General features: G+C 50.7%; 1 protein-coding gene across 4 annotated transcripts in view; it reads right to left on the bottom strand.

Moving 5' to 3' along the window:
• The window catches only part of AGAP1 (ArfGAP with GTPase domain, ankyrin repeat and PH domain 1), a 546,965-nt gene that overhangs the window by 404,746 nt on the left and 114,240 nt on the right, over nt 1-27,979 (bottom strand). The gene's annotated exons all lie outside the window — the stretch shown is intronic.

Raw genomic sequence — 27,979 nt, 5'->3', positions numbered from 1 at the left:
CTCCAGAGCCCCTGCCGAAGAGGCCGACGAGGAGGAGGCCTTACTGCTGCCTCCGCCGCCGCCGGCCGCCATCTTCCCGGTTTGCACAAGCGCTGCTGCTCTTCTGGCGGCCGCGGCGGCGGCGGCGGCGGCGGCCGGCGGCGGGAGCGCGGCCCGGCGGGCAGGCAGAAGCGCCGGGCTGGATCGCCGCCGCGCGGACCGGAGCCTCTGGGGGCGGGCCTGGCTCCTCGCCTGAACCCTTACCCCTGCACTGCACTGCCCCTACACTCCCGGGCTTGGCCTGCAAAATCAGATATGGGCCATCTCTCACCTGTTTATTTGGAGCTCTGAAGAGGATGCAACTCAAACAATGACTTCTTTAAAAAGCAAGGAATCTCAGGTACTTGCTATCCCCTCTCAAGTGTACCGGTTACTACACGTGTACTTGGGAGGTACAAGTGCACGCCCGGATGGAGAGAGCAAGGGAGAGACGAGGATGGCAGCTTCCCTGTGACGTGGTGCTCACACAACTGTCCTCCAGCGAAGGACCGTGCAGTTTCACTCCTGAAACAGTGTGGGGGCATTTTCCCTAGGTGTGGGAAAAGGCCCGACTGTAACAGGTAGGAGAACACAGTGGTTCAGAGCAGGAAGAAGGAACACTTGACTGTCCAAGCCTGTCCACCTCCATCTCAGATTTTACACCAGGAGGGTGGGGATGGAGAAAATTGGACCCAAACTCTGAATAGAGGACTGAAACAGCAAAGACACTATGTGCCAGGCATTCTGTTAAGTGCTAAATATTGCACGCTGAGTTTCTCTTCCATCACATTTCCCCACCCACTACCTCTCTTGGATCTCTAGATCCTGGTTCTTGATATGACCTGTTACGGCTCAATATTCTCACGTAGTTGATCAATCTATTAGTTCTTAATGATGTCCTGAACATAGGGGTTTCCGTTTGCTGGCTTAGAAGTTTCTGCAGGAAAATGTCATAAATGTCATAAAATGTCCACTAATCAAGCTGGATGCTTGTACAGGATTCTCTAGGCCTGGAAATGCCAAAGATGCATGAGAAGCTGTTTTGAGGGAAAGTGCTCACACCAGAAGCATCATTCTGGGATTCCATGACTGTTTGCAAGTCCTGCTTTCCCCTCCTTTCACCAAATACCGTGTTCACAGCACAGAAGGGGATACAAAGATGATTGACGAGCTCTCTTATGAAGGAGGTTATAGCTTAGGAAATCTGGATTTTACCTCGGAGAGAAATTAAATATTCAGATTTAATGAGATAGATCAGAAAGCTTGCTAGGTGATTCCATTTCTTTTTAAGAAGATACTTCAGAGCAAAGGATTTTTAGAGCAGGGAAAACACTCTATATGGCACCATAATGGTGGGTATATGTCATTATACATTTGCCCAAATACGCAGAAAGCACAACACCAAGAGTGAACCCTAAGGGAAACTATAAACTCTGGGTGGTAACAATATGATAACATCGGCTCATCGATCATAACAAATGTACCACTCTGGCGGGAATGCGGGTAGTGGAGGAGGCTATGCATGTGTAGGGGCAGGAGGTTTAGGGGAACCCTCTGTACCTTCTGCTCAATATTGATATTCACCTAAAACTGCCCTAAAAAATAAAGTCATTTAAAAAAAAAAGTTTAAAACACATTTGACCACCCCCAGTGGCTGCACCTGGACATCACTGCCACCATCACGTGGTCATCGCAAGCTCTGTCCACCTACTCCTGGCCCTCAAGTGTTCAGGAGCAGTGCCTCTAACACGTCCTCAAGTGCAAAGTTAGGGAACCCCAGGACAGATCAGTCTTACCTTCAGTTTGGATAAAAAGCCCTCTTGGATAAGACCCAAGAACGAGCAACTTCCAGAGTGGAAGAGATAGTAATCAGCTATCAGAATGAGGTTCCTAGAGCCTATCAGGTTACGTGGATGTCGAGGGCTCAGAGAGGGTAGGTGCTTTCCCCAAGGCTACACAGCTCACTGCTGAACCTGGGGTCACACTGCCAGTGCCCATCCCAATGCCACAGTAGCGTTTTTTGTCTTCGTAAGCGTCATCATTTGCTTTGATGACCATGAAGAGAGAGAAACGTGTGAATACTACTGAGCCTGGCACTAATCAAATGTTAAAGATATCAACATCTAGCCAGTTTCCATTTACTCATTCACTTTTCTATTTGTTCATTTATTCTTCAAATATATGTTGGACACCTACTGCAACAGGGTTCAGTGAGAAGGCAGAGTCCCTGTCCTCAAAGAACTCACAAAGTTGTGAAACAATGGTATTTTCAAGGCCGTGTGATTTAACATGAAGACTGGGAGGGAGATGAGAGGATGGGAGACAGAGCAGTGCCCTGCCCGCCTGCCTGTCTACGGGGTGAGCACAAGAAGCCCTGGGTGGGACCTACTGTTTCATCACTGTAGTTTTGTGGAAAGGTCAAGCTGGCTTTAAGTGGAGACAACAGAACTCGGTCAGGCCATGAGGAGTGGCAGGGACCTCTCTGCTTGGGGCCATGGTGGGATCAGAACCCAGGGCTCATAACTTAGCCTGGGATCCACTCTCACTTTTTAAGACCAAGGTAACTTTCAAATATTGAGATGAATTTTATTACGAAATTGGCTCATAATTAAGACATAGGTAGGTCTTGCTTGTTATCTCAGCCAAAGGTAAAAAGTAACATAGCATTCCTTAAGGGCTGGAATCTTGAACTGCTGCTTCCGTCTTCCCACTCCTACCGGTTGGGTTGTCTAGAATCCAGCCCAGGGTTTGCACTTTGCTGTGGGAGGACTCGGTCTGCAGAGTAGAAGATTCCATTTCATCCACCTTAGATGACTCGGAATCTCAGATGGTGTTGAATGAGGGGACGTCCTCCAGCCACAGCCAAGAGGTTCACTACCCCTCAGTGCTTTCCCCTCCCAAGAAAGCATTTCTTTTCCACACCAATCACAATGATTCCACCCCAGGCCTGACAGTCTAGGTTGAAAAACAGGGAGAGTCACCTCTCCCCACTGCCCTGGATACATGGGCTCTTCCAATGCAAAGAATCAAGAGGCTCAGACAGATCTTGTCACTCCAAAATCTAAATCCCCTTTTATGCAGCCAGATCTGCCTTTTAAAAATAGAAAGTTATACTATATATGTGCAGGTGGCACTATGCTTTTTCTGCTTTTGAAACTGACCCCTCTAGACAATCATTTCTTAAATTCTGTGCCTCTGACTGTATCACCATTTTGGCTTATTAAAAAAAAAAAAAAAAAAAAAAGCCTGTGGTTGATCTCACTACTCCATCAAAACCAAAGAGCAGGGAGGCAGGTAAAGCGTCAACACGTCAACACTGCAGGGGAGCCAGGAATGGGAGACAGCCTTACCTATCCCCCCATTCCATTGCCTCCTGCAGCCGGCTCTCCTCACCCAGTCTGGGTTTATGGGATCTTCCGGCCACCCTCCCATGACTTCCCTGTCCTGGGCCATTTCTAGCTATCTATAAACAACCTCCATGAGAATATTATTTCTCAAGTGTTACTAGAGCTGATAAGCCTTATTTAAAGGAAATCTCTGGTAGTCAGCAGAGCCATCTGGTGCACAAGCTGACTTTCCAAGTAACAGAACTTGCCAGCCAATGATCGCATTTACAGTATCTTAGCAGAGCCACGTGTGTGGGCCACTGCCACGGGCCAACCACTGACCCTGCCATGCTCTGCTCGTCTACCCCAGGGGCAACAAAGCACCTCCCCCAGTTCATGGGGCACTTTAAAGACTGTTTTCTGGCAGCGGGTTGACTGAAAGATACAGATAAAAGCAAAAAGAAAGGCATGTGTGCTAAAGCAACACCTTCCGGATTTACCTTTTGGCATGAGACTCCAGTCCGGTCACTAAGGGAGGCATGCTTTCTGATCTCGGACCTACCATGACGTTCAGCCTCGGCAGACCAGCGACTCTGCCATCAGCCCTGCCTCGGCTGAACTCATTAGGGGCCCCGTTTCTCTCATTTTATAAGCTGAAAATTGAAAGAGGAGCCATGAAAGAGATAAGGACTTGAAAAGTCACAGAGCCGCCAGTGCGCTGGGTCCCTAAGGCCAGGATGTTTCTGACCAGCAGGAAGAAAGAGGTCCCCTGAGCACCTGATGTAGGCGCTACCTACATTCTTCCTCAAGGACCAACAATGCCTCCGCTGCCCATAGAACCTTTCACGGCCCCACGTGTATGGACACACGGACATCGCAGGGCAGCACCTGCCCCATACTCTCCAATTTTAACAGAAGGCCCCACAGTGTCCTCTCAGTGGACACCACCACCAGGCCCCAGACAGAAGGAATCAGAGGAAAAGGTCCGCAACTACTTATCAAAACCAACTCTGGTGAGACTTTACAGGAAGGAAGGGGCTTTTTTAGTCCACACCCCATCTGAAGGTATCTGTGGATCAGAGAATCAGGCAGTTTTGTACAAGGAGGCCAGGAGCTGGGTGCCTCTGTGGGAAGGGGGCAGGGGGAGGAGGCATGAGAGAATGCCCCCCACTCCCTGATCCACAGTGCCCCAAGCCCAGCTCAGTGTCCCGCAAACAAAGGGCTTCTCTGGGCAGCCCTCCCCCGATTCTGGACGACAGAGGAACAGGACAAGATGCTGACGCTCGCGAGCACACCTGTGTGGGGCCGTTTTGCTTGCCGAGGATTCTGCGAGGCGCATCAGAAACGTGGACCCTGGCACTCGGCGGCCTCCAATAGGACAGCAAGAGACCCACCTGCTCATCCATTTTCTGCTCTCCAGCAGGTAGACAGCAGTGCAGAGCACCCCGACTGTGCCCAGAGCACTCTGCTCAGGGAGCTGGGAGGTGGTGAGGGGCCTGACAAGTGTCCTAAAGAACGCACCATCTAGCAGAGAGAGTTACATGTGAGAGGAAGGAGTCAGGTAAGAAGGCAGCAGAAAATGATTATTTCTAGCTGAAAGATTTAAATGGGTTTTGGCATTCATCCAGGCAGGGTCAGCCTCAGCACCACGGACACTCTGAGCTGCGTCCTCCTTCACTGAGGGTCCATCCTGCGTATCGGAGGATGTGGAACAGCATCCCTGGCCTCTCCCTACCTGTGCCAGACTACCCCTCCCCAAGTCATGACCACCAAAAATGTGCGCAAATATTGCCACATGTCTCCCGGGGAGCAAAATGTCACCGGTGGAGGGACATTGGTTTAGGCAAGGCAGGCGCACATGAAAAAGGAAGGAGTGGCTCCTGTGTCCTTCCAAATTTTCATTTTATTACTTTATTGATGCAACCATCCTCTCTTGCCTCTGTATATAATACTAAAAACCTTTAGATGGTCCCTCTATAAAAAAAAAAGAAGAAGCGATTATTTCCAGTAATCCTTCCCAAAACTGGGAGAATAGCAATAGTTCCAGAGAGGCCACTACCAATCCTCATTCTGTGAAAGATAAGTCACCAATTACAATTAGTTTAAATCAGTAAGTACCATGGATATGATTAAAATGCTAGAAAGGGACAAAAAAACCCTCAGTTTTGCCAACATTAAGTATTTAAAATTCAAAACAGTGCTGTGTTGTTTTTCATCATAAAATATCCAAAGCATGGTGCTTGAAGACTTTGGGCTGTGAGCCGCGTGCAGAGGAGACAGGCCAGCACCGACCTGGATTCCACAGAGCACCTGGGCACTTGTGATCTCAGGTAAGCTGATCGGCTGGCCCTCCAGGGAGCTCCCACCATAAGCCCCTGCTGGGACGTGTGCACAGGGCTGGAGCTGCCTTAAGACACTGTCCCCTCCTTTGTCCCCTCCGCACCAGGTCAGCCTGGCATTACACACAGAGACCGCACCTTTGGAGAATGAGAACTCATTCATATTACCACAAGCCAGGGCTAGAAGAAACCTTAATCCAACCCACTTTTCAGATGAAGACGTCTACTCCATGGGGAACAGGGGAGAGATTCCTCCACACACTCTCCACCGTGAGCCAACAGGGAGCATATAAAACCAAGTTGAAAACTCACGTCCACTTACATAGGCCAAGGAGAAAAAGTCTTGATTTTAAAAATATGCCAGTAAGAATCCCTTGGGATTGGACTCTGACTCCCAAACAAAGGAAAAGGTCAGACATTTCTTGGTGGTCTTTCTTGCTAAATGCCAGGCAAAGGTGACTTCAGATAAAATTAAAGCCAAATGTATTTAGCGTCACTTTGTAGAAACAAATGCAAACGCCACACTTTGTGGTCCGTGTGACAACCACAGCCTCCACCACTGACCGTCGCTCTGGAGGTGCTGGGCATGGGCTGAGGCCCGAGCCCCCCCGGGGATGCTTTCGCTCTCCTCCCCAGCCTTCGGTGCTCCGGGAAGACGCAGCTGAGGAATCAGAAGGATTTAATCAAGGGTAACACACAACTGTGCACCTGTCCCTTGGACAGCTGCAAAGAAGCTCTGGAATCTGTGTGGAGAAAAACCAAGAAATGCCTACGGATAACCTAATCTTCCCAGTCTTCGAGGGCACACAGGACTGGGCCTGTCTGGTAGCATTTTCCTCCGTAGGACCGACTGGAAGAGATTCTTCTAATGATATCATCTGCCTGAGCATCTTCCTGCAGGCCTTACAACCAACACACAGGGACAGTCTGATATGGATGCCCCCGCTCCCCGCCCCCCGGATAGCCTCTCGGGTGGAAACAGACACCACGAGCTGTCGAAGTCCAGCCACCTCAGTATGTCTGACAACTCCCGGGTGTTTACCAAGTTTGTCTTCAGATGCACTGACCCCCCGCCGCCCCGCCGCCCAAGATTCGTGAAGCCCAGGACCTCTCCGAAAATAAAAAATCTCGGCCACAAATCATGCCCTGGGAACTTCTGCCCATACCACTGGAAAGCTCAGGAAAAGCCTATTTCTGGCAGAGTTATCACTTCTGCTTCCCATTTGGGATTTGGCCGCTGAGATATCTGGAAATCTTTTATCTGTGCCCAGGGGACTGGAGGTTTGATATATTTCTCTCTAAATGGTGAAAACAACATGACTAAGATGCCTGTTCAAAGCGCAGACACATACTCCCCCCCCCCGCCCCATCAGCAGTGGGAGACACGTGACCACCTCCTGCCTTTATTAGCCAATGTGTCAGCAGCTCCGCATTCCCCAGGGCGGAGGACACACACAACACAGGCGGCTGGCAGCAGCAGCCACCCCCTTGCTAGTTACAATTTGCATAAGAGCTCCTAAGAAAGAGGAGAAGTGGGTCACGGGGACCAGTTCTGACACAGTAAGATGAAATGAAACATCCGTGTCTTCTCATCTGCTTGCCACGCACGGCTCATCAGCCACCTGCCTGCAGGGAGCAGGGGTGGGGGCCAGAGAGCCAAGGCAGCTCCCGGGCCGCCTCCCCGAGGTAGGATGTACGCTGTGCTAGGAGGGCCTCCTTGAAAACACCACCACCTGCTCCAGAATCTTCCACAAAGGAGAGTGGAGGGACGACGAACAACACTGCCACAGTCAAAAGATTTGTAGGGCTCCGACATCGTCACTGACCCACCCCTCCAGCATCATCTCTGTTCCTAGGAGTGTTGCTGAGGACAGCGATGTGGTTGGTTAGGGACCAACACAAAACCTGTCAAGTCTGGAAAAGGAGGTTCGTGGCCCCTGATCCACCCAGCTACAGACACCAGTATCAGTGGATCGAAGGCAGCCCAAAAAGACTCCGAACTACAAAGTCCTAGAACCTTCTAAGACATTGCCAGGGGGCTTGGCAGTGAGCAGATGCACAGAATGGGGATGTACGTGCCAGGCCCCGGGGCACCTGTCTTCCCGTCACTGCCTCACAAACACCCCAAAGGAGGTGCCTAGGGGTGCAGCATCCATGTGGAGAGCCAGGCCACACTGTCTCCTGCACGCAGGTGGTCTTTCCCTTCACTAGCTCCTGGGGCCTCCTCCCAAGGTCATGCCCTTGAATTACCTAGGACTGTACTGCCACACAATCCTAGCCTCCAACTGTCCCCTCCTGGGCCAAAACCCTCCACAACAGCTGTCCTCTTTCTAGCACGTCCACTCCTGCTGTCAGGAGGCTCGCTTAACACACCCTGTCCTTTCCAAACTGCAGGCCAGGCCCTTCTCTATCCAGCAAAGGCCAAGGCACACCCCTTGTCTTCTCCAACCACTGCTCTGGGGCCGATGCCCCTGAGACCCCCACCTTCCCCCCCAAAGGTGGCTCCAACCAAACTCCAGCCCACTGGACCAGTGCTCAAGTGTGGGAACCCTGAGTCTACAACACGGGGCCCCAGTGCAGATGCTCACACAGCTGGGGGGCTGGGTGCCAGCACCCTACAGGCCCTCCCTGCAGCGCTGGTCCCCCACACTCCCATCCCAACTCTCCAAGCCTGTAGCCTGCCCTGAAAACATGGGGGTACCACACCCCAGAGATGCTGCGTTCCGGGCCTCCCAGCCATACTCGCCTCACCCGCTCAGGGTTGGCAAACGGACCATGTATGATCCATCACAGTCATCTGCTGTCCTTCAGCCAGCACAGAAAATACTCAATTATCTCCCACTTAATAAAAAACAGAAACAAAAGCCTCTCCTCCCTCTGTATGCCCTCCGGCCCCCTCCCAAGCTCCCTGGCCTCCCGGAGCATGCACTCCCCTTCCTCCCTTCACAGTTCATCCTCTTCATCCTTCACTGGATTCCCAGAGCTAGCGGACAGCCAGCCTCTTCGCTGGCACCTTCAGGGAAGCTGGAGGCCACAATTCTGCTCAGAGCCTCCCTGTCACCTGCAGAACAGAATGCCCACTCCTTAGCTGGCATGCCAGGCCCCAGACGGCCCCCAGCCACCCCTGCTGTGCAGAGTGGCTAAGGGGCTGAGCTCAAAGGCCAGAATGATACAAACCCTGTGTGACTTCGGGAAAGTGACCTTGAGTCTCTGAGCCAGTTTCACTTGGCAGTAAGGCCGCGATGACAGAGGAGAACTGACAATCAAATGTGATGATGCATATGACGCATCTGTCCCAGTGCTTAGGACAAATGTGTGCTGCCTGCTGCCTCCCAAGATCGTTCATTCCAACACAGCCAACTCCTGCCCAGTCCCCATGGCACCGTAGCCTGCTTCCCCACAGCCTCCTGCTGGGGCTGGCAGGATCGGTAAAGTCCTACTCATGGCTGGGGCCTGGGCCTCCCTCTCTCCCACCAGGGCACACCTGGGCCACCCCTTCTCAGTAACAGTCCCCCAGCTCTGACCTGACACTTGCCCTTTACGTAACCAGCTCCCCCAGAAGACCAGGGTCCTTGACACGGGATCAGCATCTTTCTCAACCGTAGGCCTTATCATGCTCCTTCCCTGCCTCTGCTTAATAAATGCTGCCTGGTGGTTAACTTTACCAACCAGGCAGCTGATTCAAGATCAATTCTGGAAAGGAGCAGGAGCTCCTCACTCATGTTGAAAGTAGCAGCAGAGGTTGGCTGATGGCCCTGTTTACACTGCTAGCCCCCCACCCCCCAGAAGTTTATGTACGTAGTCCCCAGCGGTTAGAGAAAGGCCTGGAGAGGAGGGTGATTCACTTCTTCCCCTGGCCACAAAAATCCTCACCGCGGCTGATTTTGGGTGGCCGCCCCTGCAAAGAGCGCGCCCCTCCTTCAGTGGCCTTGCAGCCTTGCTTGGGGGTGGGGAATTTCCAGAGTGTGACTGCCTAGGGAAGCAGTGGCTTCACCTCAGAGCTGGTCAGGAGGAAGGGCTCTGGAGCCTCGAGCAAGCCCTCCGAGGAAGGCTCCTGCCCTGCCCACCCTCTAACCTGGGCCATGCTGACTATGCAAAAGCAGCCGCCATCCCAGGATGGGGGTGGTCAGTGGGTGGCCAAGATTCCGCTAGCAAGGGCTACCTGCAGGGCACTGAGCCTTCACTGACATAGAAGGAAATGCATGCCATTGAGTCCGGTGCTCGGGATACTCATTAAGAACCAGAACACTTGAGGGGCACCTGGGTGGCTCCATGGGTTAGGCATCTGCCTTCGGCTCAGGTCATGATCCCAGGGTCCTGGGATCGAGTCCCGCATCGGGTTCCCTGCTCAGCTGGGAACCTGCTTCTCCTTCTCCCTCTGTCCCTCCCCCTGTTCACGTGAGCTCCCTCTCTCTAATAAATTAAAATCTTTAAAAGAGAAAAAAAAAGAACCAGAACACTTGAAATAACTTAGAACTATTTAAAAGGAAGGATAATAATGGGGCTACCCCAGAGTTAATGCCAGCATCTAATGGCCTGGCCCTTGGCAGCTGGCAGTTAGAAGTTCTCAAAATCCTGGTTTTCATTTTTCAAATGGCACCTTCAGGGAAGCTGTCTGGAGCTGCGGGGGGACCCTGCACACGGCATGCACCCTAGGAAGTCACCCACAAGAAGGGCTGTGCTCGGGTGTGCAAATGCCACCCCACTGTGGCCGGACTGTCGAAGAATTTCCAGAGAAGTAACAGCTGGTACTGGATGTTTCTGGGCAGGAAAAAGTGACACTGGGCAACAGGATGTTCGCGCAAAAGGACTTTTTCTCCGGAAGAATGCTCCAGGAAATCAGGAGTTTGTATGCAAGGAAATGTAACACTTGAGATGGCCATTTACCCAAGCAAGCTACTGAGACTCCCCACCATCGCACACCACTGCTCCAGAACGGTCCAGCATTCACAGGATGCCACTGAATGCCAAGACAAGGGGATAAACATGGGGCCTCTGCCTGCTCACACCACTTATGCAACACACAGGTCACCTGGGTCCACGCTCTGCCAGCCTGGCCAGAGGGAGCCTCACTCCTGAGAAGGAACGCACAGCACTGGTGTGGCCACGCTTTACAGGCCAGGCACGCAGCACACCTTCAGCTCACCTACTGGCTTACAGGAGAGATAGAGAAGAAGTGTTTTACACTGAGAATTCGCAGGCCCAAAAAAGCCTAGCTGTGTGAGGCTACCACCTACGGGAAAGGGTTAGCCTGGGCTTAAAGGGCACCAGGCCATCAGCAGCCCCACCATGAACCTAGACCTTCTAGCACTTCTGCCTAGACTCCCCAGGAGACTGCTTGCCCCTACCCTCCCTCTGCATTCCTGGCCCCCATCAATGGGCCTCAAGGCTCAGCCAGACCAACTCTCAGCTCCCTTTTCTAACCTGGCCTAGGCCAGGCCTAAGGAGGGCATGCCAAGGCCAGGCTCAGCTGGAGGCACTTCAGAGATATTAATTCAGTTAATTCAGTTTATTCCTCCAATGTTCGTATGAGGTAGGTATTATTATTGTACCTCTTTCACAGATGTAGAAAGTTTTCATCACAGACAGGTAGAAAAGGCGCCCTTGGATCTCATGGTAAGAGGTGGAGCTGGACTGGAACCCAGCACTGTCCAGAGCTTCTCAGAGAAGCTCAAACTCCACCCAAGGGGTATGGCTGATACCAGCCCCCGGCCTGCAGCCCCTGCATGCATCCTGCCTCTAGGGACAGCCCAGCCAGGTCTCTGGATACAAATACGCAGAGGGAGGCCACAAAGGCAGAGTGCCATGAATAAAACTGTGAAACGGCTTTGCTGGAGAAAGTCAGAGCACGTCCTTCCGCTCTGCTTGAGGGGTGGGGGTGAGGAGGGAGGGAGAGAAGCGGGGAAGGGAAAGGAGAGCAAAGTGTAAAATGCTTTGGAAGCAGGCAGGCAGAAATGGTGGCTAAAACACACACACACACACACACACACACACACACACACACACACACACACACACACACACACGAAGCAGCTCCTCGTCCTACTGTGGAGGGATGGGGCACCGAAAGATCAAGGCAGACCAAACTGGGGTGAAACGGGCTCCTTTTTTATTTGGATCAGGTACCAGTCCTGAGATTAGTATTAGCCCCAAATCCCACCGTCAAGACTCTGCTTTCCTTCCAGAGTTCCTGGAAAGATGAGTAAATCCTCAGCTAACCCCAGCAGAAGCTGGCTTCTGCCTCCCCCCAAGACTCCAGGGCAGCCCCGGCTGGCAGAAACACCAGTGTGGCCCCAAATCACTGCCCAGTCCATCTGCTGGGCCCACCCCCACCTGGGAGCCCTCTCCGGGCTCTCCACCCAGTGCCCCCAGTGCCCTCCTACCTCTCCCCCTCCTGCCCTTGGCCGTGACCCTGGAAGGTCACAGGAAAGTCTGCCAATTGTCCACCTCTCTTCCCTAAAACGGAAATATTCACTTATAAATAAGCCATAAATTCTTACCATCAGACACATGCCGGATATAATTAGATCAGTCCAAAGGCCCGGGCACTTGGAAAACTGAGCATTTCTCAGAAGACATGCAGACCTTTCAAGGTCCGTCAACTCAGCGCCTCCACGTGTAGCGTCGGCAGCGTTAATTTCTAAAGCAAAACCTCGTCATTTCTAGAACAAAAGATGTTCTGCTAATAGAAGAGGTTGCACAAACAAGCAAAACCCTTTACAAAAGGGGTAAAAGTGTAAAGGAAAATTTTCCATAAATATTTCATTGGCCACCAAGGTTTTAATGACCTTGACTACCAAGACAAACATTTCAAAGTTCATAGTCTGCTCTGGCTCCATAACAAAGTCTCACAGACTGGGGGGCTTAAGCAACAGGAATCTATGTTCTCAGAGTTCTAGGGGGTAGAATCTGAAGTCAAGGTGTCAGCAGAGCTGATTTCCCTCCCACCAGCTTGTAGATGGTGTCTCCCCCTAGTCTTCTCATGGTAGTGCCTCCACGTCCATGCCCTAAGGACACCTGTCACACTAGATTAGGGTCCATCCTAGTGACTTCATTTTAACTTAATACCTTCTTTAAAGGCTGTCTCCACAGTCATATTCTGACATAATGCGGGGGAGGGGGTCAGGGCTCAGACATATGAATTCTGGGAGAACACCATTCAGCTCATGACCGCGCGCCATCACCATTAGCAAATACCAATTCTTAAAGTAAGGGGAGCATTTGGTGTGTAATGGTCATATTTGGATTTAGAAAAGGCATTTTTTTTTCAGTAAAATCTCAAAGCAACCCCGTCATTAACAGCCCTTGCAATGTGCAGCTTAGCTCCCGGGCTGCCCAGAGCCCCAACTGCAGGAACAGTTACTAGTTGGTGAGAAGCTCAGGACTGGGAGACCAGCTCTCCCTCGAGGATGACGATGAGAAAGTACAGCCCCCTCCGAATGAAAGTAGGGACCCTACCACTCAGTCTCCCTCCATCCTCTCGCAGAAACCAAGAATTGACCGCACGCCTGTGAGCTGGTATCAGTTTGGGTTTCTGTCTTTCACAAGAATACTTTACTGCATTCACCTAAACCAGGCGTGTCTTGCTCAACTACTAAACCATCATCCACGTGTGTGGTCAGCAATGTCAACCCCAGAGCTCTAGCCCAAAGCTGGACCCAAGGCTCTGCTTCCTTTAGGCCAATACGTTAAACTGCATTACTAACATATACAAATCAAGATTTCAAGCTTGAAAGTCTCTTGTTTTTGTTTTTTAATGTAGCTCTAGAAACAAGGATATGATGACTGCCCTACAGAGACGTGTCTCCTTCAGACCTGAGTATCTGTTTCCACGGTGGTGATCAGACACCGAGATGAATGAAAGCAACATTCTCTCCTGCGTGGTATTCTCATTAGCAATCATCAGCAGGAGCGCCCCCAACCCCGGCCGGTGGCAACAGGGCTGCAGTCCTGGGTCATGCTGGGGTCTTAAAGAACAAGAACCTCCTTGCAGAGAAGGAAAAGACATGCCAGGGACCTGCCCTCCTGGAACAGGGTGCTTTCTTCACCTGCCCAGCGAAGTTTGTCCTGCCTTGCTGGCCCAGATCAAAGACCAGAATCTTTTCCCAACAGAGATTCCCCCACAGCCTGCAGCACAGAGCCTCACGAGGGCAGGAAAAACAGGAACTTAGAAATCTCCACTGAACAAACTCAAGCATGAATAAATTATACTTTTTGAAATGTTTCACAAATACACACACGCATATATAGAAACATATATATGATACTGTAGATTACTTCCCCCACAAAGTAAGGAATCCTGCTCCAAGGAGACCAGGAGAGCAACATGAGAACCACCTGCTCTGCGACTGTGAAATGTAGTTGCTTTGCTGGGGACCAGACTCACACACAGCCCCACCTGAAAAACATTTTAATTGTTACCAGTTCATCAGCTAAAAACACTCAGGACTGTTCCATTCTCTCCAACAGCTTTCACTTTGGAAACTGGGGGTGGGGAGTATAATAGTGGTGAAATAAAGGGAAAAGGACAAAAATAACAGAGAAGTGAGGCCACCAAGGCTGGGAGGAGATATGATGCCATGACTTCCGAAGAGATCTCCGGGCATCGTTAGGATTACCGTTCCTAGAAACAAATTCAGGACATGTCATTTTCCGGCTTTATCTCTGTCCCGGCTTCCACCTCCTCAGGTTATTAATACACACCATGAAGAAAGCACTACCACACACCACAGCAACATACGACCTCCCAGTGGAATAAAGTGCTTTACAGAACAAAAATGGAAGCAGTGACCCTTCTACCGGCTTCTGCACAGTTAATCAATTCCACGTTCACGATTCCAGCATGAATAAATTTTCAAAGCGTGTGTCTGCTTTTAAATCTCTGTTGACCTTGTATGGAATGCACCAATGTTTCTGTGAACACAAAACTAAAAAAAAAAATAAATAAATAAAAAATAAATAAAAAAATAAAATAAAAACAAAACCTGGGGATCACTCTGAGTACAGTAATTAATATTCCTTATTCGTGAAATAGCTTTGTTTGAAATTATATGATTCCATCAGAAAGTCATTTTCTTTCCAAGTTTGCTGGGCTTTCTATAGGAATGCAAATCCCAGTGACAAAGACACAACACAAGAGCTGAAAATGCACTGCTTACTCCTTATAAATGTTTCAACCTGCTCCCGATATAGCCGTGAGAAGCAGCCCAGAGATTCTGATAGAACAGGTTTGGATATTTTTATTCTAATTTTCTTGAGACCATTTGCCTCCATAAAAATACAGCGGAGACCCATGATGGAGGCTTTTCAGAGGAAATTACCATCAAGCACTGTCCTGGGGGGAGGAAAGAGAGGGGAAGGTCCTCAGAAAGCCCTGGGGGTTAAGACGAGAGCGGTTCACCTTCAGGACTGGCCCAGGGGCACGACTGACCACAAATATCCAGCTCCTGTCACTTGTCATGTGTCACTGTCCTGAGATCACTTCCTCTCTGCTAAACCCACGCATGGAGGTCTGAGGACGACCTTCAGTTGGGTGAACCACTCTTTATTCTGGTCTCCACATTGGGACAGTGACGTACCTATTAAAACCGTTCTTCTCTTCACACAATCAGCAGTGTACGTCATGTGGTTTATGGTGTCCCTTTTCAATCCGTCATGTATTAAAATATTCAACTGGAAAATCTGTTTCCTTCATCTTACCATTGTAGCTACACAGTTAAGCAACCCCAGCTGTCCAGGAAATGCCACCGCAATGAACACATTATTGGGCAGAGAAGAATCAATTGGGGCTCCTGTCAACCACTTCACATGCTATACACAGAGGCCCAGGGAAGAAGAAGGACGAGGAGAAGGAGGAGGAGAAGCAGCAGCAGAAGGAAAAACAGCCCACATGACATTTATTCAAAAGCCCTCCTTTCAGTCCAGATTGAAATATGCAGCTAGAGAACAGGGATTCTAATCTCCTCCCAGTAACTGTTAAGACTTCTTTTCTGGTTCTTCCTCTGTATTTTCTAAATTTGACTGTATCGTTGGGGCGCCTGAGTGGCCCACTCAGTTAAGCATCCGACTCTTGATCTCAGCTCAGGTCTTGATCCCTGGGGTCACTGAGTTCAAGCCTTGCACTGGGCTCCTTGATGAAAATTTTAAAAGAAAATTGACTTCGGGGAGCCTGGGTGGCTCAGTCGTTAAGCGTCTGCCTTCGGCTCAGGTCCTGATCCCGGGGTCTTGGGATCAAGCCCCACGTGGGATCCCTGCTCAGCAAGGAGCCTGCTTCTCCCCCTCACTCTGTCTGCTGCTCCCCCTACGTGTGCTCTCTGTCAAATAATTCAATAAAATTATTTTTAAAAAATTGACTTGCATTGTTTTTTAAAAGAAAGGTTATTTTTAATTTTTAAACTTGGATTTAGGCTGGCTTTTCAACAATTCTGCTTATGCTCTGAACACAATATAAATGATAAAAGCTATCTCTGTGGTCTCTGCTCTTGCTGACCACCTTTAAAATCCTTCTTGGAAAGTTTCCCCTTTACTACTGAATCCATCCAATAACATGAAAAGTTGGAAGGGATCACATAGAAGAAACCAGTGAATCCACACCCCTTTTCCTTAAGTAACAAAGCTAGAGGGTGACCCATGCAGCAGCTGGGTTCAATTTCCTTTTTGCAGAGGAGGAAAGGGCTTTGAGAGGTCAAGACTTGCCCAGGGCCAGAGAGCTAGTAAGAGGACAGTGAGGGATGTGGAGCCAGGTCAGCCACCTCCAAAGCCAGGCTCTGTTTCTTCTCGGTGCTGTGCTGCCATTCCATGCTTGTCATGGGTGGAGGAACTGGGATCTTTCCTGCTCTTATGCGTTCCTGGAGTTCAGTGAGCTCTATGAAATGACATTGGGGATCTCTGGCATTGCTATGTGCGCCCCTCCCACAACCCCCAGTAGAGCGCTGTTCCCTTCAGGTGTGATCGGTGTCATCACCCCACAGATACGTGACCAGCTCACTTACTTAGGGCAGTTCCTCAAGGTTGGGTGAGTGTAGGAGGCAGGGAGTCTCAGGGACACAGGGACTCAGGGGAGGGCCTCAGGCTGGGAGGGCAGAATCTCAGCCTGTTGTAGACAGAGACTGGAGAGTGACCAGATGGCCTGGGGAGTGTCCTTGATAAACGTGGAAGCAGGGCCCAGCCACAGCAGTCAGGTGGGCAGCTCCCAGGGTGGGGGCGAGCTTGAAGCATATCAATCAGGGAACTCACCAAGACCCTTTCCTCCGCCATCTAGAGAGCGGGTCAGTGCGTCTCTTGCCCAGTCAAGGCACGTTGTAAAATGAAGGTCAGCCAACCCTCTTCTGGACCGTGTACGGTTAGCATCATTCTGTATTTCTTTCCCAATTAAATAACCATTAAAAAATCCAGCTCAAAAAAACAAACAGGGTGCTCTAAACCTTAAGCATTTCATACTAGAAGACAGTTGGTGTGATGTAAGACTAATTGTCATCAAAAGAAGACATTTTCAGAGATGGTATCTTGCCTTTAAATACCCGCCCATCCCTGTAGGCTGTTTTATATCCTTTCTGGAACAAGACAGGGTAAAAACATAAACCGACCCATCAATCACTGTGAAAGTCTCTATTTCTTTAGCTTGGATTCCTAGGAGCATAATTCCCAGGTCACAGTGTAGGAACCTTTCATCGATTCAACATCTCCAAACTGTTTTCTAAAAAAGGTAAACGATTTCAACTCCATCCCTGGGAGGGTGGGGGGTTCAACGGTGCCTACCCCTGTACCCTTGCCTACCAACACACAAGCTTCTTCCGGTAACAGCCCATCCCACCCCCACAATAAGGCCAGAGAAATGGGTGTTTCTATGCCATTGCCATCAATGGTGTTAACGTTTGCTTATTTGCTCAAATAACGACATCTCAGATTAGCTGGGTTCTGTCCATTCCATTTTTAACATTCTCTGCAAATATGTTTTCCTTGTCAAAATGGGGATCAGAGTCCATCAAAAATAAAGAATTTTAAGAGTATTGCTGATGTGAAGAATCAGGGCACAGTATCCTTAGCAGTAGCAAAACTCTCTCCTGTTGGTATTACCCATCCAGTGGTTTCGTTTCCATCTTGTGCTGGCTGGGGCACAGGCTAGAATAAAGTTTTTCTAGACTTTCAGATGCAGTTGAAGCTAAGGTCACAGATTTGTAATTTGCAGAAATCACACTCTTTTTCTACTTTGAAAATTGGTACTTGTTTTCACGTTGAGTATTCTGTATGCTATATGCCAGGTGCCCCTCAGAGCAGCAGGGTGGGAAGGGTGGAGGGCAAGCACATGTTCAAGAACCCCCAGGACCTCGGAAGGCACCACTGCATGCCTCAGCGTGACCATGCAGAGTTTATGTTCCTTCTCCTCTGTTGTACCCCCAGTGCCTGGAGCTGCCGTGGAGAACAACAAAATACGATGGAGGGATGGACGGATGGACGGACAGATGGAGAGATGAGTGGATGGATGGACAGACAGATGGGACAATGAGAGATGGGGGAAGGAGGAGGGGAGGGAGGGGGGATGAGTGAATGAATGAACCCACAAACCCACCCAGCTCCCAGAGCAGCAAGGGACTCCCTGCCAACGTCCTCACTCCCCCAAGATCTGATCCATGCTTATTTTCATCTTTTTCATCCAAAGATCATGCTCCAATCAAAAAGACATTTTTCTGATTGCCTACCACCATGGTCATCCAGTTTGATTTACTGAATTCTGTTGCTTCAGAAAACTCCATAAATTAACCCAAGCTCGAAATTAAAAAGCCACTACTTTGATATAAGAGGCACTCCAGAATAAATAACAAGGGAAGCTAGCCTATGATCTAATGGAAGAGCTGAAGTATTTCTAATTGATTTCCTTTTCATCAACCCATGATGCCTAGGCACATCCCAGATCCCTAAATGAATGACACATGATGCATTGCATAGTACTCTCTGAAATCATGGAACTTCCAGGCAGTGTTCCTTGGCATGTGGTCCCCGGACCAGCAGCATCTACAGAGTACATGGCATGGGTGTTAGAAATGCAGTCTCGGGGCGCCTGGGTGGCTCAGTCAGTTGAGTGTCCGGCTGTTGGTTTTGGCTCAGTCACGATCTCAGGGTCCTGAGACTGAGCCCCTGCATTGCACTCTGAGCTCAGCGGGGAGTCTGCTCGAAGCTTCTCTCCCTTTGCCTCTCCCCCACTCTTGTGCACAGGTATGCTTTCTCTCAAATAAATAAATCTTTAAAAAATAATTTAAAAAAATTTTTTTAAAGAGGGGCGCCTGGGTGGCACAGCGGTTAAGCGTCTGCCTTCGGCTCAGGGCGTGATCCCGGCGTTATGGGATCGACCCCACATCAGGCTCCTCTGCTATGAGCCTGCTTCTTCCTCTCCCACTCCCCCTGCTTGTGTACCCTCTCTCGCTGGCTGTCTCTATCTCTGTCAAGTAAATAAATAAAATCTTTAAAAAAAAAATTTTTTTTTAAAGAATTGCAGAGTCTCAGGCCCCACCCCAGACTCCCTGAATCAGAATCTGTGGGCAGGACCCAGGAATCTGCTTCAAGAAGCCTCCAGATACTCCTTATGCATCTCTACACATGTGTACAAAGCACCACTCCAAGGCACAGAGTGTTGATATCCTTTCTGACATTTCAGATGTAACAGATTACATTTTAGATAAACAACTGACTCAAATGTCTTTAAATGACTGATTTAGTAAAAAGCCAAATGTTCTCTTTTTCCCCCACCCTCCCTCATTTCCCTCATTTTTGGAAGAACGGTACACCACATAAAGGGTCATTAAAGTAACACGTTTTACAAAGACATATAAAAGTATGAGAGGCTTTTAAAGTGTGACAAAGTCAAGGATGGAATAATGGAAAAATTATAATCTTTGGAAGCAGACACAGAACTGCACCCAAAAGGTCACTGGGACTTAGTTTGTCATAGAAAAATAAAACCTCTCTGCTAGACTCACTCTCTGGGTTAGGAAAAACTGACGTTCCCCTCCACCCCACCAAGTCCTCCAGGAGCTCTCTGCCCAGTACTCACCACCTCCCGGGGTTGGGGGGCCACCTCCTCCAGGGAGCCCTCTGCCCATCTCCCTAAACAACAATACAACTAAATTCCAGTACATATCCAGCTCAGGGGTTTTAAATAAACATTCTTAAAAATGTTTAACTATCCTCCTTTGGGGCTCTCACAAAACACACTGTCCTGTGCCCTCCAAGATCCCATCAGAGGAGCCACTGTATTGACCTGGTGTCAGCAGGGCGACCAGAGCTGGGACCAACAGTAACACGAGCAGAGTCGATGCAGCTCAGGTGCTCAGAGTACCACGGGCACAGGCCGTGTGCATGTTACACACGCTGGCATTTGGTCCCCGGCAATTTCCAGAGCAGGCACCGCTACCCTCCGACCTTTCCGAACAACAGGCTAGAGGCTAAGCAGGAGTCACTCAAGTCACACAGCAGAGCAGGAGGGTCTGAACTCAGGTCAGACTGGCTCCAAAACCCGGGCTCCGGATCTAAGAGATGGCGAACACAGAGGAGGAGGGGAGGGTGTTCTGAGGAGGGCTACGGGCACGGGCACATGTCCCTCCCCATTTCAGCTGTAGCACGGGGTTGGGTGAGGGAAGGGTGCGCTTCTCAGGCCCTGGCTGAATTCACGACGCACATGGAAAACCCTCTTTCCTTGGGAGGAACCATGCCACCAAGGGAAGGAGAAGTAACCGCATCCACCGAGCTTTCAGAGCCTGACTTAAGGCACTTTAACTCAGGCAAGTTTGAAATGTCTGCAGACTCTTTGCGGTCCTTCCTCTGCGGCTCTCCCTGTGAAGAGAAGGGGGAGGGGCGGGTGGCTGGGGGTGACTGGAAGTTGCAGGAAAACAGCAATAGATGGAAGTGGCAGACACCACGAACACACAGCCAAAGCCTTCTCAACGCCCGCCCATGACTGTGTGGGGCTTTCGAAGAATAATGTGGGAGGGGTTGTCCTCAAGATAGGAAGTCATCTGTGTCAATCTCGGTCACCCTGGTACTTCTGACCTCCTTTTTTGATCATACCGGGGGGGGGGGGGGGTTAACTGAAGGACTGAGTTCTTCTGAGATGACAACAATCTGCTCTCATCCAGACTGAGGGGGTGGGGGGAGTGCGTGGCTAGCTGTGTGGTCCACGATGGGGCAGGGGAGAGATGCCAGCCACCCACCACCACACTGTCAGGTCCTGGACAATAAAATAATGATGAGATCAGACTAAACCACGGCAGAACTTCATTCCAGATGTAAGATTCCACTCTGTTAACACCAGGATTTCTTCTGTAGACCACTACAATGTGATTCCTCAACTAAAAAGCTCTATAAAGCAGGTTCAAAGGCCTCCCGTCAGAGTGGAGACATTCACATCACTCAGGTGCCCTGGGGTAAGTATTTTCTCCCTGCTCAGCAAGTCACTTAAATACTTTAATGGCAGGCAGGCTGCAATGGGCTGTCAAGACAATAACTGCAAAACTCATCTACATGCACTTGTGACCAAACCCTTAGCTGGCACCTGAGAACACAAACAAGCCACGCCCCTTTGTGCTGCTGGGCGACTCACTGTCGGATGCCAAGCCGGGGCTGACGTTCCAGGACAGGACGAACTCGCTCCCTCACCTCCTCTCGTGTTGGCTGAGTCTATCTCAGTGAGTACCTCAGCACAGTTTCGTGAACCCACCTTTTATTTCATGCACAGCTCATGATATTTCGCCCTTCACGCCACCGTGCGGGCCTCGTGGCAATGCACACGATTGGGGGCCTTGCACCCCGATCAGCGGTGTCCCGCTACAGGTTGGTGTGCCCTGCAGAAGTCCCTCTGCAAAGAGAGAACGATGACACACTATCAAAAAAAATATCTCCATATAAGCCAATCTATCAGAAATCTCAATCGACAGGTCACAATGTACTGATGGATGTAACACCACGTGGCAGGACCTCGCCACCACAGTCCACTGTGCTGCATTTCGGGTCATGGGTCAAATCCCAGAGCCCCTTCAGCCAACCTCTTCTTGGAGATCACCTTGTGCACTGAGTGTCTGACCCCGCTTTGCCTCCTGCTTATTCAACACGGACTGAATGATTCCCTCCCAGTGGAGAGACTACAGCTGATCTCCAGCTTGGGGGATTCAGGCTCTGTGAGCAGACCAATTTATTCCAGAGCCAAACACGATCACGAGCTCCTGTCCGATTAACGGGGCGCTCCTCTGTGGCTGCAGGATGTAGACTCCTTGGAAACGCCTGTGTAAGCATCAGCATGTCCGAGAGACGAACAACAACGAATGCTCAGGAGAAGTCCCCAGGGACATACACATATCAGTGAACATGCCACATGACCGTGAAGAGAGAAAGAGAACGCACTGGCAGCGTGCTGTGTACTCCTTCCCACTCCTCCTCCGTATTATCTCATCTGGAAGAAATCTAACTGTGCTCCAGGATTTCTTCTCCCAGCCTCTCATCTTGCCTCTGAGGATTCCATGCAGTACTCCCCAACCACCTGCAGCGGGAGCAGCCCAAAGAGCTCTGCAACACCTGCAAGGCTGACTCCGCACGGCTTAACAAGCTCCCCATTTCCAGAACATGAACCCTGCTCTGCAGCCCAGCACTCCGATGTCATGGCTGGGGGAGCCGCCTCCCTGCCCTTTCCAGACCTCCTGTAACACAGCACAAAACCAGGGCACCCTGAAGCCCTGTCCTCTGCTTGCTTTGATTAGATGATCAGTTCTCCCTCAGGGGATGATCACAGGGTGCAGAAGGGCCAAATGTGCGTGCTGGCTCAGACCAGGGACCCTACTGTAGACATAGTATAATAGGGAAGAGAAGCCATATTTAACAAAGTCTATGTCTAAGATATGCTTCAACAGTGTGCTTCTCAGTTTCTGGCCTCCTATCCAAAGTCAGGGAAACAGGATTGCACTCAGACGGATCTGCAACAAAACCTGATCTCCTGGGGCCCCTGCAGATGGAGAATGTCAAGTCCCAGTGCTTCCCCAGTAAAGATGTTTGAGTCTTACTCGGTACCACCAAAGATGCAGGTTTCCCTTATGTCACACACGGAGTCCCATTTCTTCCATGTCACTATGATCACTCTTCACTGAATTAAAAGACAATTCAGAGAAAATTGTGAATGTCCTTTTACCTTAAGAACCTGTGTGTTCACGGTCATCCTCTCCCTGGGCCTCAGTTCCCTCCCCTGCAGTTGGAAGGCACAGGAAGAAGACGGTTACTAAGATCTTTCCCCAGCCCTCCCGAGAGAATCTGCTGCAAAGCCAAACTGATCCTCGAGTCACATTTTCTTCCTTCTAAAATCAAGAATTACGTCTGTGCTCCCTCATAAACACAGCCCTCCACCGCTGTGTGACTTTTGAAGCCAAAGGACCTTGGCTGCCGGACCAGCAATGATTCATCTCCCAGTGAATCAGCCGAGCGGAGGCCGGGGCGCTCCTGCCCTCGCTGGTGGGCCTGCCTTTGGACAGCTGGCCCCCGTGGACGCCTTTGCCCTCAGCTGCTGGGACACATGGAGGGCAGGAAAGACAAGTTCGAGCATGACTGTGCACTGCAGTCCTGGCAAAACCAAGGCCCGAATCCCTACACGGATGCCCCCCGCTGCGCACCAAGGCTCTCACAGAGAACCCCGGGGAAGGTCTCTCCACATAAACCCAGAAGGCTCTCATGATCTCAAGGCAGGCTTTCCCTCCTTGGTCAGAAGTCTGTTCCACTCGATGCCAGTGGTCACAGCCCTAGGAGGGTGCATGCGGAAAGGTCCCAGCCACATTTCTTTGTAAATCCTCCCCACCAAATGCCCCGAACCTCAGAGAAAAAAGAAATGCACACCTGAGAAAGAGACCCCACTGTAGCAAGCAGCCAGAAGGTTCTGGAACATAAGTCCTTGGTGCTGGGGCGCCTGAGCTGGGTGGGGAGGCGCACACCACAGACAAGGATGCTCTGGAACCCTTTGGGAAGCAACGTGGAAACACAGGGCACCGGATGACAGCAGAAACAGCCAATCAGTGGTGAACAACCTACTGCTCGTGGAACGGAAGACAGAAACGCAGGTGGAAGCACAGCTGGGAGGACCCTGGGCCACCATGGAGATGCTGTGCCTGAAGGTTAAGTTGCCCTGCAGAACGCACGAGCCATCGTTTCTAAGCAGCGTTACGTGAGGTCATCTCCGCACACAGAAGAACAAGGTCAGAGCAGGACGTGGGTTAGGGAAGAAAAGAACACAGGTAAACTGTGGGACTGGTGAAATCAGACTGCGTGGGGGGGCGGTCTTCTTTAGTGATGATTTCCAATACTTCACTAATGCTGTAGCAATAATGCTGCTTGCGAAATAAAATGTGTATTTTTTACACGAAGAAGACAATGTCAATCAAAGGCTGAGGGAGAAAAGTGAAGCCTCTGGACAGACAGAGGACAAGCAGTTGTCTGAGGGACACCCCCCAGCAGGCAGCCCTGTGGTGGGAGGGGGGAGGAGCCCACGACACACCCAGAGAAACACTGACGCACCCAGCTCAGCGCCTCCAACTTTCTGACATTTACCCCGCGCTGCTGCACGACCGCCCCGGAATGAAAAGGAAGGCATTCTTTGCGTGGGTGCACACAAGCACACATGCATGCACACACACAAACACACGTGCACACACACACATGCACACACACAAGCGAACACAGGTACGCACACACACACGGTGATCCTTGTCTAATTTTAAGTTTCCCTAAAATACAACCAGCACACATTTTTTTAAAAAATCCACATTTTGGGATCATACACATACTTGTGTATAGTCTGATTTGTCTGCATTTGACGGTAAGATTAGAGAGTATTTTTTTAAAGTTCAAAAGCGCCATTATACATTGTTTCAGGTAATGTGTAGGTCTGCCCGACTGCATTTCTGTAATTGGCTGGTGGGCAAGGACATGTGCTTTGGGTGATTTATGGGAAATGCCCTCCAATCATAACCCAAATTAAACTCCCAGAGGGAGAAAAAGCCCTATTGTAGGCGCAGGCATCAGGCTGGTCATTACACAAACGCCAGGCTCGAGACCATGTGATTAGACCCAAGAACACGCAGAGGTAGACAGGGCGGCTTCATCACCTGCCTCGACCCCCAGCCCAACAGCCAGGACTTCTCCCATCTCCCAGCGCATCAAATGCCCCGCCAGTTCTCCTGCCCGCAGAAAAGGAAAGAACCTGCCTCCCGCCTCCCCCTCTCAGGCAAACTGACCAAAGGGAAGTTCAAAGGCCTTGCCTGCCCAGGTCTTTAGAATGTGCCCCCAAGCCATTCTCTAAAGGTGACGGGGACAGAAATGGTGGCAGGTACCAGAGCCTCCCGGCTCTGGCTTCCTCTGCAGTCCTCCCCAGTTAGACAGCTTAATTACAGACCCGCGCTGTTTATGGACTAGAGCAGCGAGCAGACGACCAGGAAACGCGACTCCTTGCTAGCCTCTAATCAGGCTGAGCTGGTCTGTCCATCGGTGGGGAAAGTGGTACTTTGGAGTTTTAGAATTTCTTTGCTTCTGGGGGCTGAGACGGGGACTCGTGATCTGGGAGGTAACTCACGGCGCATTCCTTTTCTGGAAGATAATCCTTCCGCCTGTGTAGGGCCGGCCTCCCCCGACCCTTGAACTTCTGAGGGGAGGAACACCACCTTCCCTTCTGGCCTGGAGCCATCATGCCCATTAGGCACCATTTTTCTTTCTTAACTGCACAGTAAACCAGTCAGAATCCTGGGAGATGGGCCAGCTTGAACCAGACAGAGGGCAGGAAATGTGATGGCCATCTCGGGCTCGCAGAGCACAGTGTCCACGTTTCACCTGGGAACCCAGCAGAAAACAGCCGATCCCTGAGTGGCATGGCTGCCCACAGTCGGGCCCCGTGGTCAGGGCTGATGGTACCGGTGATGGTGTTGGCACACCTCAGGAGGGGAGAGGTGAAGTGCCTGTGAACAGGCAACTGGAAGTAGGTGGCCCTGGAGGCTGATAACCACCTCCCACGGGGACACCAAAAACCCGAGGAGATCCTCACGTCAAGGGGCAACGCTGGGTCCCTGAACCTCATAAGGGACCAATCGCCGCTACAAAGGGAGACTATTCCTGAGGACATTACCAAGTCCTGGTTCAACACCTGACAAATAATCCAAAAAGAAACTCCTAGAACAGTTTAACCTGCCCTTAAAGAATTTATTTTTCTTTTTTTCACAGTTCTGAGCAGCAGCAATGAATGGCCCAGCAACATTGGGCAAAACACACTATTTTTAGTTTGACAGACAGCGCTGTGCACAGGCCAAGCTCTGCCATTCTCCAAAAGTGAGAGAGAGTCTCTGATTGCTCCTCCAATGAAACACACCTCCTATCCGCCCAGACACACAGACAGCTTAACCGGTGAAGGCAGGGAGCACTAGATGGATGGGGGAGCACATCCCACCGCACAGGAGGTCATCCCACCAGGCTTCCACAGCTGCCCGGGAGCCTCGCCCTCACTGCCCAGCGGTCACTGAGCAACAGGTCCAGCCAGGGAAACAAATTCTCTCCTCAGCCTCCTCGTCCCCTGCCCACCCTGGAAACACTGGGGTTCCCCGGGGCTCGATCTCAGGCCCACTTCTCATGCTACATAATCCTCCTGGATGAGTTCATCCACCCCCAAGGCTTGCTCTCCAACCCTAGATAACCTTAGACTGCTCCTGCTCGGATCTGAGCTTTGGAGGGCCCCTGGCCAAACAGCCTTCCGGAACAACCCCACTCAGCCACCCCCACAGGCACTTCACGCTCAACAATGGCGTGGCCAAAGCGGAACACATCCCGGGCCCTCCCCAAACCTGAGAGCTACCCACGATCATCCAGCCCCGAGCCTCACTCCCAGCCTGCAGCTCTGCCTGTGCCAAATCCCACCAACCACTATGGCCCCAGGCTAGGAGGGAAGGTGATGTTCCTCCAGCCTCCCTCTCGAATCTCTCCAGATTGGCCCCCTTCCTTCATCTCCACTGTTGTTCTTAGGACAATGGTCTCCTAACAAGCCATTCTGCCCCACAGGGGACAGTGGACTGGACCGGACCGCCTAGAGACATTTTTGGTTGTCACCACTGAGGAGGGGTTCCTACTGGCGTCTAACGGGTCCAGAGGACAGGGGTACTGCTACACATCCCGCGAGACACAGGACAGCCTCCTCAACAAAGAACTGTCCTGCTCAAAATGTCCATTGTGCTAAGTTGAGCAATCCTGTTTAAGGCCAACATCATCCCTCTCTTGGATTATTATGAGCTTCCTGGCTGGTCTCCCCTTCCAGTCTCTCCTTCCCCCCAGCCCATGCTCTGCAGGGGAGCCCAGATAAACATTCGACTCCAAGACACAGATACACAAGGTTATTTTTCCCCCAATCCTGGAAAGCAACGCCAATGACCTGCGATCTCCCCACTCACTGATAGCTACTATCAATACTGTGCTGTTTTTCTTTTTGATCTTTTATCTGTGTATGCACAATTTTTTTAAATTTTAACCAAATTGAGAAGAATTAACCTACCACTTTATAACTTGTTTTTATGAAGTGACATTAGCATCCCCACATCATTCTGATGTTTACCTTTAGGTTCTTCACAGTCTTTTCTGGAAGCACATTCCAATTTTCTCCACGATTTGAGCCCATGTTTAAGGCACACCGACCAAGTGCAGGGAACCAGACAGGACTAAGACAGGCACGGCCAAGGGCTCCCATCCCCCTAGCTACAGCTGCACCAGTGTCCCACTCACCTGCCACGGTCCTAACATCTCGGGGCTGAACATGGTCATCTGGTCTAACTTCCCAGGAGGGACACAGCAGGCCATGTGGCCAGTGTGTGACACAACCAACTAGCTTCTACGCTTCCCGGCCACACCGCTACAACACGGCACCACTTCACCTTCCCGTCTGGAAAGGGCTGAAAATGCTGCCTTCTGGCCCAGAGCACCGAGCTTCCCGTTCCTTCTAAAAATAATTACATTCTGAGATACCACGAGGTGCTGGGAACCTTACAACCCTATCGGGCAGGTCTAACCCTCAATGTACAGATAAAGAAACGGAGATCAAGGACGACGGCCATATAACACGAGGTGAATCACACAAGGAGTCAGGTGGTGTTTTAGTTCCCCGGGGCTGCTATGTGGAAGTCCCAGACTGGTAGCCTAAGCAACAGAAATGTATGGTCTTAGTCCTGGAGGCTGGAAGTCCCAGATCAAGGCGTGGGCAGGGTCGGTTCCTTCTGAAGCTGTGAGGGAGACTCTGGTGGCCTGCTG

The sequence above is a fragment of the Ailuropoda melanoleuca genome, chromosome 2, assembly GCF_002007445.2.
Source record: "Ailuropoda melanoleuca isolate Jingjing chromosome 2, ASM200744v2, whole genome shotgun sequence".
Classification (NCBI taxonomy): Eukaryota; Metazoa; Chordata; class Mammalia; order Carnivora; family Ursidae; genus Ailuropoda; species Ailuropoda melanoleuca.
The sequence above is the reverse complement of the archived record's forward strand: the minus strand, read 5'-3'. Positions and strand labels throughout refer to the sequence as shown.